The sequence below is a fragment of the Papaver somniferum genome, unplaced genomic scaffold, assembly GCF_003573695.1.
Source record: "Papaver somniferum cultivar HN1 unplaced genomic scaffold, ASM357369v1 unplaced-scaffold_19, whole genome shotgun sequence".
Taxonomy (NCBI): domain Eukaryota; kingdom Viridiplantae; phylum Streptophyta; class Magnoliopsida; order Ranunculales; family Papaveraceae; genus Papaver; species Papaver somniferum.
Window position 1 is genome coordinate 9,816,871 of NW_020628818.1, and position 15,452 is coordinate 9,832,322.

Below are 15,452 nucleotides of genomic sequence, written 5' to 3' on the forward strand. Positions count from 1 at the left end.
TGGGGCACTTCATCTTCTTTATTCAAATGGTCTGTTTTGGCGGGAATTCTTTGCAGTCAACTGGAAGATTTCTGGTTTGAGATTTGGGGACGATTCACCGAGACTAAATGAATGGAATTGCATGGAATCATTGACTGAGATAATACAGGGCCGGTAACGTGTTTAGTTTCGATAAAAATGGAAGGGAACGTGAAATTACACAGAATGAAAGTCTGGAAGATACTCGGGATTGTGTCGATGCTGTTGTGGAAAGTTTGCATGCGTTTTCAGCATGTTGAATCATTGCTTGATGATCTGGAAGAATGTTTGGAGCGTGTAAACACTGGATAACAACGTAAGAAGAAAAGAAAGGGAAGAAAATATTCCCAAGAAAATATTATTTACTGTCTAGCAAAGGGGAAAATTATGGGAAGTTATTGCGTGAGATCTCGAGGCTATTGGGTTATAAGTAGTTGCTAGGATATCAGAGAGTGAAACGGAGAGTTTGGGAAGGATTTGGAACATCACAGAGACGAAACACGATCACCAGAGAAACCTGCTGCTGCTGCTGCTATTGAAGAACACGAAGAACATAGACCCACAGAAGCAGTCGTTTTTGCTACAGAATTTGCGACTGTTCAGCTACAATAGCAGTGATACATCCTCTGTATCGTTCTTTGGTTTGCAACAATTATAAGCGTTACAAACCCGGTTTTGCATTGTTTCTCCCTTTTCATCATTTGTAAACACCATTTGAGCAATGAAATCAACTTTTGAGCGTGTTTCCAACATGATAATGAGCTAAATCTCCCACAACCAAGGCAATGAGGAAGCTATTTACGCATGAATAATTGGTAACTATTATATTTTCTCTAATTTATAATTTATAATTCACTCAATCACTGCTTTTTCAGAGTTTTAAATTGTATGCATAATTTTCTTAATTAGTTGTGATTCAATCTGATAGGTTATACTTTGTTTAGTCAATTGATAATCTATGCTTAGGGAATACAATTGATATTTGAGAATTTGCCTGATTCTTTGTGAATTAAGAAATAAGGGACTTAAAAGATAATTAGAGTTTTGGATTATTTGCCATAATTTATTCATGTGTGATAGAGGAATCAGTGTCTTGGTTATTCCTAATAATCTTGAATTAAGTTTTGTTTGTTTTTAAATTTCATTAAATCTAAAATCTTTTGCTTTCACAAGTCTCAACGAACCTATTACTACTACAACAACTTGGAATCCCATCACAAATCAGAAATATTCAATATCTTCTTTGTCTTCAAATCTTCTTAGGTCTTCAATAAACACCTACACACAACAACTTGAATCTTTTGTGATCAATCACGCACAGAACGGAGTCTTTTAACAATGGATTATCACAAGATCGTCTTTAGCACTAACAACAGTCTAAAAATCCATGTCGAAACTTCGATCTAGTTTGAGTGAATCTTATATCAGAAGAGAAGATTCTCAAGCATAAATAAACTAGGTGCAATCAAAGTTCAACCACCGTTAGTCAATCAAATCAATCGAAAACACAAGATAAACCGCAATTATCTAGTTTCCCACCAACGGTACTCGTAGAACTTCTCAATCCCAAAGAAGACTTTAAATTGAGCGGCCGTAAGAGATTTCGCTTAATTAGGTTACTCTCCTCTCCGAATAGGAGGCTACACCAGTAACAACACAACCAAGGAAGTTTGCTGTCACGAAGGATTAGTTTGATAAAATGCAAACTTCAAGTGTTTATAGACAAGGAAGTTTGGACACCCAGGAATTTCCAAAACCGAAAATATTCTCAAAGATTTGCATCTCAGAAGGAAGGATAGCCGTTGATTGTTGCAACCTTCCGTTTGGAAGCCAGTGGCATAGAGGCATGGCCGGCATGGCTTTGGCGTGGCCAAATTAGAGTTTTGGAACCGTGGCCAAGAGTTGGCACCGTATCCAAGAGATTGCCACAATTCGTTTGGTGGCAAGTTTGTACGGCTGAGATTTGCATCTCAGAGGGAAGGGTAACCATTGATTGTTTCAACCCCCCGTTTGGCAGCCAGCGGCATGGCTTTGGCGTGGCCAAATTAGGGCTTTGACACCGTGGCCAAATTAGGGTTTTGGCACCGTGGACAAGAGTTGGCACCGTAGCCAAGAGATTGCCACAAGTCGTTTGGTGGCAAGTTTGTACGGCTGATATTTGCATCTCAGGGGAAGGGTAGCCGTTGATTGTTGCAACCCTCCGTTTGGCAGCCAACGGCATGGAGGCATGGCCGGCGTGGCTTTGGCATGGTTTAGGTGCGGCCAAGCTAGGATTTTGGCATAGTTTTAGGCGCGGCCAAAATTAGGGTTTTGACATATTTTAGGCGCGACCAAAATTAGGGCTTGGCATTGGGCCAAAAGTTGCCACACGTTTGGTGGCGAACTTGGACGGCTGAGATTTTCATCTCAGAAGGAAGGGTGGTCGTTGATTGTTGCAACCTTTCGTTTGGCAACCAGCGACATGGAGGCATGGCCGACATGGCTTTGGCGTGGTTTAGGCGCGACCAAAATTAGGGTTTTGGCATAGTTTAGGCGCGGCCAAAATAAGGGCTTGGCATTGGGCCAAAAGTTTCCACACATTTGGTGGCGAACTTGGACGGCTGAAATTTACATCTCAGAAGGAAGGGTGGCCGTTGATTGTTGCAACCCTTCGTTTGGCAGCCAGCGGCATGGCCGGCATGGCTTTGGTGTGGAGGTGTGGATGGCATGACATGCCATTGGCACTATGGTGCGGCTGGCATAGTTGGTATTCCTTTGGCGCGGAGACGTGGCTGGCATGACATGCCATTGGCACGGTGGTGCGGATGGCATGATTGGCATGCCTTTGGCGCGGATATGTGGCTGGCATGGCATGTCATTGACACGGTGGTGCGGCTGGCATGGTTGGCATCCCTTTGGCGCGGAGATGTGGCTGGCATGGCATGCCATTGGCACGGTGGTGCGGCTGGCATGCCTTTGGCACGGAGATGTGGCTGGCATGGCATGCCGTTGGCACGGTGGTGCGGCTGGCATTGTTGGCATGCCTTTGGCGCGAAGATGTGGATATTAGGGTTTAGCGTGTCGAAACCCTAGTTTAAAATATGTGGCACGCGTGATTGGCACGTTTGGCGAGCATGCGCGGCTGGCATGTGCAGACATGATGCCAGTCAGTACCGAGGGCTCTGCCGTGGAGCATGACATATAAGAAAGGTACCCCGGTAATTTTACGCAGACACGTTGAATGGTTCAATAAATGTGCTAGTGGCGACATTATTACTCAAGTTTGACGTCACTGTCTGACTAAGGTTTTACGATTTTAATCCTAAGCTAAAAACCACCATCAACAACACCATAAACATTTGAAACACAATGTCCCATAAATTAAAATTTTCCAAATTGAAATATATATCTCCTGCAACTGATATCCAACATTGCATTAGAGAAACATCTTCTTTTCGAATAAAACAAGCACTAACCACTTTGGTGTAGCGAGCACTAACACGATGAAGTGAATTTGAAGTTGAGATGGTGTAAGTTGAAATAAATTTGAAGTTGGGTATTTATAGGGGTGGATTTCTGGCTGTTAGATGATGAACTACTGAGCGATGATGAGCGATAAAAAGACTCGCGTTGGCGTTATAAATACCATCGAGAGATGGAGTCTCCATCGCTCGCTAGAGACTCTATCGTGTATGATTACGTGGTATATTTGACACTTAGGCAATTACATTTGCCACCTTGCCATACCCATAATGGGTGCAAAAGTGCCAAATTGAGTGTTTTGACTGATGCATAGGAATAAGCCCTAAAAACCTATCATTTTTCTTTCATTGTAGAATACTCTGTATTTTAGAGAAATTTAGTATGCTTTTTTATCATAAAATTGAATTATGTTTTTGTTTGACACGTGAAAATTTCAATCGTACCTCCTTTGAAGGTTAAGTTGATGTTTATATTTAAACCAAAAATTGCACACTGGAACTTAAATAAAACATGTTAGGAATATATTGCTGAAGGATAGATAAGATATATGTATCTTCTCCCCGCTTTAGGGAAAAATGTCTGGGATGGCATCAACAAATTTGAAAATTTGCTCAGTAGAAAAGGTATCCAAAATGACAAAAAGGCGTCCAAACAATAAATTTATATACCATTGAGTCATCATCATGTCAAACGGCAAACAGCTAAAAACCCATACATCAAAAGGGTGAATAGATACTGGATTAGGAATTAATTGATAAATGCAAGGTCACCAAATGAGAACACCGAAAACAATAAAGGGAAACGTCACACGTATTAGAACATTGTTATGCTCTACTCGCGAACAAGAGTAAAAAAGGTACCGGAAGACTATTTTGAGGGCAGTAATTGTCAACAACAAACAGAAGCAAGCAAGCAGTCTTTGATGTTCTTAAAGAAGAATAATTGGTCTTCATAATTCCTTGTAGTCTTTAGTTTTTCCTTTGTGCTGCTCATGATGGCACTTGGTATTTCTTTTTTCTTGTAGCAATTTAATTTTTCTCTTCAATACAACATGTATTGAGCATGAATAGCATATATTGTATTATTACTGCTATTTCTGTAACACAAGATTAATACTCCTAAAAGTATTTCTATAATTCTATGTTGCCGTCAAACCTTGGAACGAAATCCGAAGTCCTGTAAGTTAAGTTGGACAAAGAAGTAAAGACATTCTCAACCATGATCTCCTGACCACAATGTTTGTGCATCTGGCTTTTGGATTTCAAATTTCTTTCTGCTGCAGGCATCACAATTCACAGGCACTTGCACTAGTTTGAGTACTATCGGTGATTTGTTCACAGTAAATTAGTAAATAATTTCTACTTCAAAGTATAGGTGGGTTAGGTAGTAATAAAGTTAAGTGAAATAAATGTGAAGTTTTGCTGAGAAACTTTTTTTCTAGCACTCTACTAAGTAATGCTACTAATTGAAGAAATGCAAAAAAGTCTTAATTCTTCAGAGGTAGTAATTGCATTTAGAGCTTTGCTTGGTTTCCCTGAGAAATCCATCACGCTCTTGTTAGATTTCCGTGTAAATTTCTGCTAATTTGATCTCTTGGTGAACTTGGATCCTAGTTGTAGACCGATCATTTTTTGCAACTGTAACTTTCTACAGAAAAGTGCAGTATGGAAGGTAAGACAAATTTTTAAGCGTCTTAAGATTTAGGGTTTCATTATCTGGTAGTTTAAGTGTTCGATTTGGTAATTTTATTGTAGGGTTTAGAAATTTTTTATGTTTTATGGCGGTAAAGTGAATTTTAGTGACGCTTAGGGTTTATGTTGTTTGTTTTTTTACAGTCGCACCAGCAGAAACCCATAGTACAGTGAAAAATCAGCCAGTTGGGAATCCTGCATGTCGGAGATTTACCTGGACGATTGAGAATTTTTCTAGGTTGAATACTAAAAAACTTTATTCTGATGCTTTCACTGTTGGTACTTATAAATGGTTTTCGTTTTTTTGATTTTGATTTTCTGTTTTTTCCTCTTTTCTAAATTTTGTTGTTTTGATTTTCTGTTATTTCCTCTGTTCTGAATTTTGTTGTTTTTGCTCAATTCTTTGAATTTGCATTACTGTCAACAGGCGTTTGCTGATTTTTCCCAAGGGAGACAATGTGGATCATTTATCCATATACCTTGATGTTGCTAATTTGCGATACGGGTGGAGTAGGTATGGGCGGTTCAGTTTGGCAATCGTCAGTCAAATGCATGACAAGTACACAGTGAGAAAAGGTATTCTCATTGTTGGTTATGTTCGTGTGTTTGTCTATCTTTGTGGCAAATATCATTGCATGGAAAGTTCAGAAGTTTGGAGGTTCTTGCAACTATGTTGTGATTCGGTATTACAAATAAATTGATGTATCTATCTCCGAGATTTTTAGCAAAAATTGACTTGGATATACTGCATGGTATTTGTCACTGTAGCACCCACTGGGAATTATCAAACATGATTTATAATTTTGATATCTCTGCTTAGCAGACACTTGAATAATGTTATGATAAGAACTATATGTTTATTGTGCAAGGTTGGTTTCTTTCCAATTATGCGTTGCAAGAAATATGTGCATATTTTGTAGGTTGGTGTCAGTGCTTTTGTAATCTAACGATAACTTCATCCCTTCTGCATTCTGTAGATACACTACACCAATTTACTGCACGAGAAAGTGACTGGGGTTTTACAACGTTCATGCCTCTTAGTGAACTCTACGACCCTGGTAAAGGGTATCTTGTAAATGATACTTGTATGGTTGAAGCAGAGGTTGTTGTCCGTAAGATCATGGACTGCTGGACATATGATTCTAGAAAAGAAACGGGTTATGTTGGTCTTAAGAATCAGGGGGCAACATGTTGTATGAACTCTCTTCTCCAGACTCTATATCATATTCCTTCTTTCAGAAAGGTTTGGATTTGCATATGGATTCTCATTTTTAGTTCATTTACAGGTATCCCTATGATTGTATAAATGTTTTGATAATGTGGATTTTGCATTTTAGGCGGTGTACCGTATTCCAACAAGCATCCCTCTGGCTCTTCAGAGTTTGTTTTATAAGCTTCAGTACAGTGACAATTGCGTCGCGACAAAGGAGCTCACTGAATCTTTTCGAGGGGATACATATGATCATGATGTGCAGGAACTTAATAGAGTTCTTTGTGAAAAGCTTGAAGATAAAATGAAGGTATATGCATGATAAAGGTTTTGGATGGAAAGACTAATAAATTCATTATTGAGTTTTCATCTTACTTGTTCTTTTACACCCCCTTTTTTGTTTATACTAATTTATGCTCTATTTTCATTAGGGGACTGTTGTGGAGGGTACAATACAACAGTTGTTCGGAGGTCACTATATGAACTACATTGAATGCACTAATGTGGACCACAAATATACTGGAAAGGTGTCCTTTAATGGTATGTTTTGTACAACATTGAATTGTCAGTTTTTTGTTGGCTTACTTTTGAAAAACATAATATATTAAGATACTGACCTAGTTCAGAAGAACCAGAACTGATTGCTGTATTTTGCAGACCTTCAACTTAATATAAAAGGCTGTCGGGATGTTTATGCGTCTTTCGACAAGTATGTAGAAGTTGAGCGTCTTGAAGGTGATAACAAGTATCATGCTGATAAACATAGTTTACAGGTTAGTCACATGAAATGTACCAAACTCGAGCTGGTCCACCAGTGTGATGATGCAAGGGCATGTTATCAAACAAGTATGGGTTTCTTTATTATGTATTCTTTTTCTTCTTTTAATCCTTAAGTCCCAAACAAGTTGGGGTATGCTAGAAAGGAAACACGAGGACTCCCCAAGCGGTCACCCAACTTAGTACTATTCTCGCCCTTTCATAAGGAATGGCTTGTTTTCAACCAAAAAAAAAGTTAAATACGAGGACTTCCCAAGCGGTCACCCAACTTAGTACTGCTCTCTCCCTCTTTTGGTCTATCGCTGGCTCGCCCAGCCTATCAGGAACCTCATCCTTTATCCTGGCTTGGGACAGGTTGTGTACAAACTACACAGGCGGAGTTTAAAGAAAAAGAAATCCTTCTTCAGATGTTCCAAAATTTTCGTTTGCCTAGAAATCTTGCTATTTTTATAGCTTTTAACCAACTGTAAGCAAGTAGCAATATGTATGACGTGGTCTAATGATGCATTTATTTATGATTCAACCTTCAGGGTCCTCTTGTGAATGAGTTAGTATTTATCTATCTGTTTCATATCATCTCAATATCCAACTTCAGCCAAAGTTTTCTATGGAGGCGCTTCTCTTTGGAGACAGTGAAGTAGAGTGTTAATTTGTTTCTTACTACAGGATGCAAAGAAGGGTGTCCTTTTCCTTGACTTCCCACCTGTTCTCCAGCTCCATCTGAAAAGATTTGAATATGACTTTATGCGGGACACTGTGGTTAAGGTTAGTTAGTTTGTATATTGTAATTGTACTGGTACATATCAAGGCGTCTTTACTTTTCTGTTTCCCAAATTATTAAAAAAAAAAAGTGGAACTTTTTCGCTGTTAATTAACAAATTATTACTGGTGCTTTCCTGTATAGATAAATGATTGGTATGAAATCCCCCTGCAACTTGATCTTGACAGGGAGGATGGCAAATACTTATCACCCGAGGCTGGTAGAAGAGTTCGCAATCTTTACATACTTCATGGGTATGAACTCGCTAACAGTTTCAAAGTTGACGCAATTATTGACTATCTTGCTTCTGCTTAAATGTAGATGAGCTTTTTGTAGTGCATGAGTTCTGAGATTTCTAAGTTTCTAGCAATTCGCTCTTTAGGCTAGTTCTTGGTTTTACTATTTCCCAATTGAGAATCAACGTCATAAATCTGGGAGCTGTATTTTGTGCAAAAGAAGTTTTGAATCTTGAAGCAGATATCTTGTTCTAGCTTCTCGATCGTATATTGCTATGTGAATGTTAATTAGGCAATGGCGGTGTACATATGATAAACAATCTGCTTTGTCCAGCCTTTTAAGCTTACTCTCATAATGGTTAAAAGAAACTGTTGGCAAGAAATAGTAATCTTAGTGGGAACCTTTGTTTATACTGTAGTAACAATGTTGTATTCAAATAGTGGGTAAGTGCTTATGAGAGATAGATGGGTAAGAGCTTATGAAAACCGGTCATGCGTGAATAGTAGTGTGTGGAAGATAGATGGGCATGCTTTTATCTGGTAATACGTTAGCATTTGTTAGAAGTATTATATAATCGAATTCACAAGCCTCTGTTTGCCAACATTAAGATTAGTCTTCTTTTATTGGTTTTTTGAAACTTATTCTCATTGGATGTCATGCATATTAGTGCATCTTTTTATAACATCTTACTCCTGTTTCCTTTGCTGTAGTGTTTCGGTTCACAGTGGTGAGGTACATAGCGGGCACTACTACGCTTTTATAAGACCAACACTCTCAGAGCAATGGTATGTGTTACACAATCATAAGAAGAGTTATCCTGCCAATAAAAAGTTTTTTAAATCAGGGTTTGGCATGGTAATTAAAGAATTTGTGTTTATCAGGTTTAAATTTGATGATGAGCGGGTAACAGAAGAAGACTTCAAACGGGCATTAGAGGAGCAATACGGTGGGGAGCAGGAGGAGGAGGAGGAGGTGATCTTCAGCAATCAAGTGCTCTGGTAATTGTTTTCTGTTATTGCTAAAATAGTGTTATTATCTTTATCTCTATTGCATAAAAAAAAAGTTATTATCATCTTTATCTTTTTTTATTGTCCATATCAGGACCATATGATTATTTACTTAAAAGTTTCATCCTAACTGGTACTTTCTTCTCTTTGCACTTTACCTTGTAGTCGCCTCAGACAAATCTGGGGTTCAATAATAAGCCGTTCAAGTTTACAAAATGTTCAAATGCATATATGCTTGTGTATATTCTTGAAAGTGATAGAGATAAAATTTTCTGTAACGTGGATGAGAAAGACATCGCTGAACACCTGAGGGTGAGATGCTCGTTGTATGTACTTTCTGTGGTCTCTTGGAGAGTTAATACTGACTTGCACTATAATCTAACAGATTAGGTTGAAGAAAGAACAAGAAGAATTGGAGCATAAGAAGAAGAAAATGGCAGAGGCTCATCTGTATACTATTATAAAGGTACTTGCCCTCACCCTTCCGTGGTTATCAGTGTCTAATTTTATCTCACAATAGTAACTCATTCAGTGTGGTTGCTTTTAGGTTGTTCGAAATGAGGACCTTTTTGAACAGATTGGGAGGGATATCTATTTTGATCTTGTTAATCACAACAAAGTTTGCAGTTTTCGTATCCAGAAACAAATGCCTTTTAACCTCTTCAAGGTGTCTTTTTATTGTGTTCATTATTCGTCAGTGTTTTGAAACTTATGTTTACTTGTAAAGTTTTCAAAATAAAAATAATTACAGCTGGCTTCATAGTTGGTTTTTCTTCTGGGATACAGCTGTTTTCTTACTTGAAGTTGATTGCAGGAGGAGGTTGCTAAAGAGTTTGGTGTACCTGTGCAATTTCAGCGGTTTTGGCTATGGGCAAAGCGTCAAAATCATGCTTATCGTCCACACCGACCTTTAACGCTTCAAGAGGAGACACAACCTGTAATTACTTAGCCATGAATGTTTTTCCATTTGCTGAAGTACTATCACACTTGCTCTTTGTGTTTCTCATGACTCATGAGTCACTTATCATTTTTGTAGTTTTTATAAATGCACACACAGAACCCTCAACTGAATTCATAAGACTAGATTCTGGATCTTCTAATCTGCAATATTCAAGTGAGACGAAACATGGGGAAAAAAACAGCGCACGGCTGATCATGTTCCATTTTTGGATTGTAGGTTGGACAGTTGAGAGAAGTTTCAAATAACGCTCACAATGCGGAACTAAAGTTGTTCTTGGAAATAGAGCCTGCGCCGGTAATTGTTGTATGCAAGAAATCTGTCTCTTGACTATTTAGTATAGTTTGTGTTGTCCTCCTATGTTCATGTGCTAACACATCAATCTGGTTTAAATATTTGGATTCTCTTGTTCTGTGTGTTGACATATGTACTACTCAACAGGAATTACATCCCATTCCTCCTCCTGATAGCACAAAAGAAGATATTCTTCTCTTTTCAAGCTTTATGATGCTGAAAAAGAAGAACTTCGGTATGGATTGAGTTTTGAGTTGTCATATTTTTCATTCGGCTGTCCTTCGAGTTTTTAGACACTCATATGATATATATATCAGGTATGTGGGGAGACTTTTTGTGAAGGATAGTGGTAAGCCTTCGGAAATTCTTAAAAAGCTTAATGAGATGGCTGGGTTCTCTCCAAATGAAGAAATCGAACTTTATGAGGTTCGGCTTTCTTTGATATTTGGATTTACATGATAACCTGTTTGTGTACTTAGTTTATTGTTCAGTACTCTTCTAACCAGAAATTGAAGCTTTAACTATTCATTAATGCAAGCATCTGATCAGGGCTCATCTTTTGATGCCAGGAAATAAAGTTTGAGCCCACAGTTATGTGTGAGCACATAGACAAGAAGCTTACATTCCGTGCTAGCCAGGTAATGTAGATGAAGTGCGTAATCTACCTGTTGGGTTGTTATTGTTTGATCATTTTTTATTGTTCAATTTTGCTTACTTAGATGCCTTTCTTCTTCTACCTTTTTTTTTTGCCCCGTTTCAGCTTGAAGATGGGGATATTATTTGCTTCCAGAAACCCGCTTCAGCTGATAGTATGACACTATGTCGCTATCCTAATGTTCCTTCTTTTTTGGAATATGTTCATAACCGTCAGGTATTTGTGAAACACATTGTCATATCATCAGTGTTTGGATTAAACAAAGAATTGGTGACAGGAAATTTGCTCAGTTGGATGACCTTTAGTGTATTCATAGCCTATTTTAAAAGTTTTTTTCTATTTTGCTGTGATAGGTTGTGCATTTCCGATCTCTGGAGAAACCAAAGGAAGATGATTTTTGTTTAGAGCTGTAAGTACTTCCATATCCAAAAAGTGTTTTGTGATTCATTTATTTGAGTTACATTTCCCCTTTTCTTTAATTATCCAGGTCGAAGGCGTTAACGTACGATGATGTCACCAAAAATGTTGCTTGCCATATTGGTTTGGATGACCCAACCAAGATCAGACTTACTCCCCATGACTGTTATTCTCAGCAACCTAAACCCCAAGCTATTAAGTACCAAGGTGTTGACCACTTGTCTGAGATGTTGATTCACTACAATCAGGTAGTTCCTGATCCTGACCTAGCTTTTACAAAAAAAAAAGTTTATATAAGAGAAATGACTAATATTTATATTTAATGACTGGCTGAAACTTTTCTCAATCTAATCGACAGACATCTAGTATTTTGTATTACGAAGTCTTGGACATACCTCTACCAGAGTAGCAAGGTTTGAGAACTCTAAAGGTTGCTTTTCATCATGCAAGTAAAGAAGATGTGAGTAAGCGTATCACATTCATAATTTCTACGATGAATCATGTGCAGACTATGATATTAACAGCAACTGATTTGATTTGTTCGTAGATGGTGGTTTATAGTATTAGTCTCCCGAAACAAAGTACAGTAGGTGATCTGATTAACAAGCTGAAGACAATGGTAATTTACTGTTCAGTTAAAACATTGTCTCACTGTACTTGTTAGCGGACAGAAGTTTCTTTCTGCCGACAAAACTACCTTTTGGGTTGCAGAATATTCCCAATTATATGCTCTTATACAAATTTGTTTCCCTGTTACACTTTCTGAAGGTTGAGCCGTCTCATCCTGAGGTGGAACTTCGTTTGCTGAAAGTTTTCTACCACAAGATCTACAAGGTAATGTGTTTATCATGTGCTAGTTAGATCTATGCTAAAAGGTACCTATACCTACTTTCTTCTTGGCTAGCGTTATATTGTTTAGTGTCAAATATGGAAGTAATATCCTTGTTGGTGGTCAGACTAAAACAGAATCTTATTGAAACTTAGGTTGTCCAATTGCAACTGTTATGAGACGCTGCAGATCTTTTCGAAGTAAAGAGACTTTTAAAGTTGCATGCTGTCTTCCAGACAATGATGATTGTTGTGGGTTTCCCTAGTGGTGCAGTTGAGGCCCAATTTAATTTTTTCAAGGATGAGTCATACAAGTTCATTTTCTGTGTTTTATGAACTTTTACTAATAATACTGGACGCATATGATGCAGATTTTTTCGCTTAGTGAAAAGATTGAGAATGTTGATGTTTCGGGATGCTACATGCAGAGGAGGTAAGCTAATTAGTTTGTTGAGTTGCCATTCCATATTGTATGATTATTTCTCAAGTATCATACACCTTATTATGGAGACTAACATTATATTTGTATCTTTAATGGTTTGTTTCATATTCATCTTTCAGATTCCAGAGGAAGAGAATAACTTGGGTCCGCAGGAACGCTTGATTCATGTATATCACTACACAATAGATGCATCTCAAATCCAAATGGTACCTTGTAATTTTAGTAGCAGTCCGTTACACTCTATGTGAACTGCAAAGCATACACAAGTGTTTGAATGTCGTTCACGTTTGGTTCTACAGCAGGTAAAGAATTTTGGGGAACCATTCTTTTTGATCATCCATCAAGGAGAGACTTTCGGTCAGGTCAAATTGCGCATACAGCAAAAACTGCAGGTTCCTGGCGAGGAATTCTCTAAGGTATGTTCTTAGACATGGTTCTTTTTGTTGTTTAGAAACCATTTTATTACTAAAGAGTAATGACTTTGCGCACTAATTTGTGAGATAATATGGAGTTATATCAGGTTATCAACTGACACTTTTATGTATTGAAATCTGCTTTAATTTTCACCAGTGGAAGTTTGCATTTTCGTCATTGGGTCGAGCTAAGTACCTTCAGGACTCAGACGTAGTGTCCAGCTGTTTTGAGGTGTGTTCTCGTTTTTTTTTCTTTGTTCTTTCCCCCCCTCCCCTATCCCCAATCAGTTACAGTTTGTGTTGGTCTGAGTTGATTAACTATAGTTTTTTCTCTGTAGGGAAGAGATATTTATGGAGCTTGGGAGCAGCACCTTGGCTTAGAGCATTCTGAAGGTTCCTGGGAAAGAACTTATCCAACCAATCAGGTAGTTTGTAACATGTGGTTAACCATATTATTTTCATGTATGAATGATTTCGTCATGTGTGTTTCACCATAATCTCCTCATTAGTTTTTCGTACAACTTCACAATTGATCATTCCTCACCTTCTTTTCTTTCTTTTTATTTACTTTTTTCTGAAATTCGTCAAACTTTCTCAATCCTTTGATCAACCAAGTGTCATCTCTTTGTCCACAACTTTGACCTCTTCCCTACCTGGCACTTTGACATGATGCCAAATCGGGACTCCTCTTTCTGTCCTTGTCTTTCTTCTATTAAGTTTTCTGTCTCCTTTGTCTTTTTTTTTAGCGTCTATAACTTATTTATTGGATCAGATTGTGTGTGTTCACCAAATCACTGCAGTTGTCTTCAGGCTTCAATATCTCAAATATATTTTATTGCGTATGTCGTATTTTAGTGCATCGGAATTTAACATATTATTATGTTATGCAGCAGGAAGCTGCTGAGTTAAATGGCTTGGATTCAGATAACGCCGAAGATCTGAAAGGTAAATGCATCTGGTACTCTCTGTTTTATTTTCAACATAGGTGTATGAGGGTTTTAATTTGAAAATCTTATCCAAATGCTTAAACTGTTTTGCAGTCAGTTTTAGTTTTGTTTTCTTTGACTTCTTTGTATTTTGTTTTTCTTATTTCAGTGGCACAAGCAGAAACCAATGGTGCAGGACCAACACTAGGTGATAGAAGTCTCTTGCCCAATTATCCAACTGCTGGTCAACATTTTCAACAAGGGGAACATTACCAAGGCATTCTTGATGAGCAATATGAAGACATTGGAGGCTTTTCTATTCTAAAAACTCAAGCGCCTTTGTATAGGCAGATATGGTTAAGATATGGGCATATTGCTACAAACCAAGTTATGAAGAACTTGTATGGTACGCAAGTTGCACTAGTTACTGACATAGTGGCTTCCATTATGGATATGCATAATTGTTGTTTTGCTGAGGTGTCGTATGAAAAGATTGAATTGTGGGAAAATAAGTTATCAATGGCAGAGAAACTTGAGTGGAAGAAGGCACAGGAAAATGTTTGGTCTTTGGAAAGTAAGATTAGGCTGTTGCACAAGAAGAAGCTGATGTGCTCAGAGAAAGGTAGAAGTCTACTTCTTCAAGGTTTATTGTAGGGGTGCCTGACAGTTTTAATAGATTTTAGATCCTCCCTAAAAGTAGACCTTAGAAAGAGGAAAACCTCTCCTCAATCTGTGATCAGTTTAACCATCACACGCATTGTGGGTGCTAGCATGTAAATGTGTACTACTTTTCTGGACATCATACTCATGGGTGCTAATATGTAAATTCATACTACTTTTATACTACTTTACTGGTTTAACACGAAGGTTAGTTAAATTTTACTCCCTCCGTCTCCTATATATATGGGGGGAGAAGTAGAATTCTCTTACAGTAAGAATTTTTTTTGTTTTTATAAATTTTCTAATGTTGTCTGATTTACCCTCATCAATGTTCCAAATTTTATTAGTGATTTGCAAAGATATATAGAATTTGATCTTCTTACAATCAAATTCCCGGGGAATTCCAAATTTCTATCCGGAAATATTTAGATAAATCCGAGAAAACTTGTAGGAAAAATTCCAAAAACTTTTTTTTTCTTTTTTTGTAAATGAGGTATTTCATTCAACAGAGTAACTTATGGCATTAGCAGCCATGAACTTAAAAAATCATAAAATCATCCTTCTGGAAGTGTCACTGCGATACACAATAAATGCCCACTGCCAATTTTCTACTGATCCTGAAATTTTGCCTTGGTGAATACAAGATGAAACAGTCAGATTACAATACATCTCTGCTTCAGATTACATACATACTAGA

At 37.7% G+C, this 15,452-nt stretch overlaps 1 pseudogene; it reads left to right on the forward strand.

Moving 5' to 3' along the window:
* The first annotated feature begins 4,904 nt into the window (after positions 1-4,904).
* On the forward strand, positions 4,905-15,023 carry LOC113338393 (annotated as a pseudogene).
* Positions 15,024-15,452: the final 429 nt, after the last annotated feature.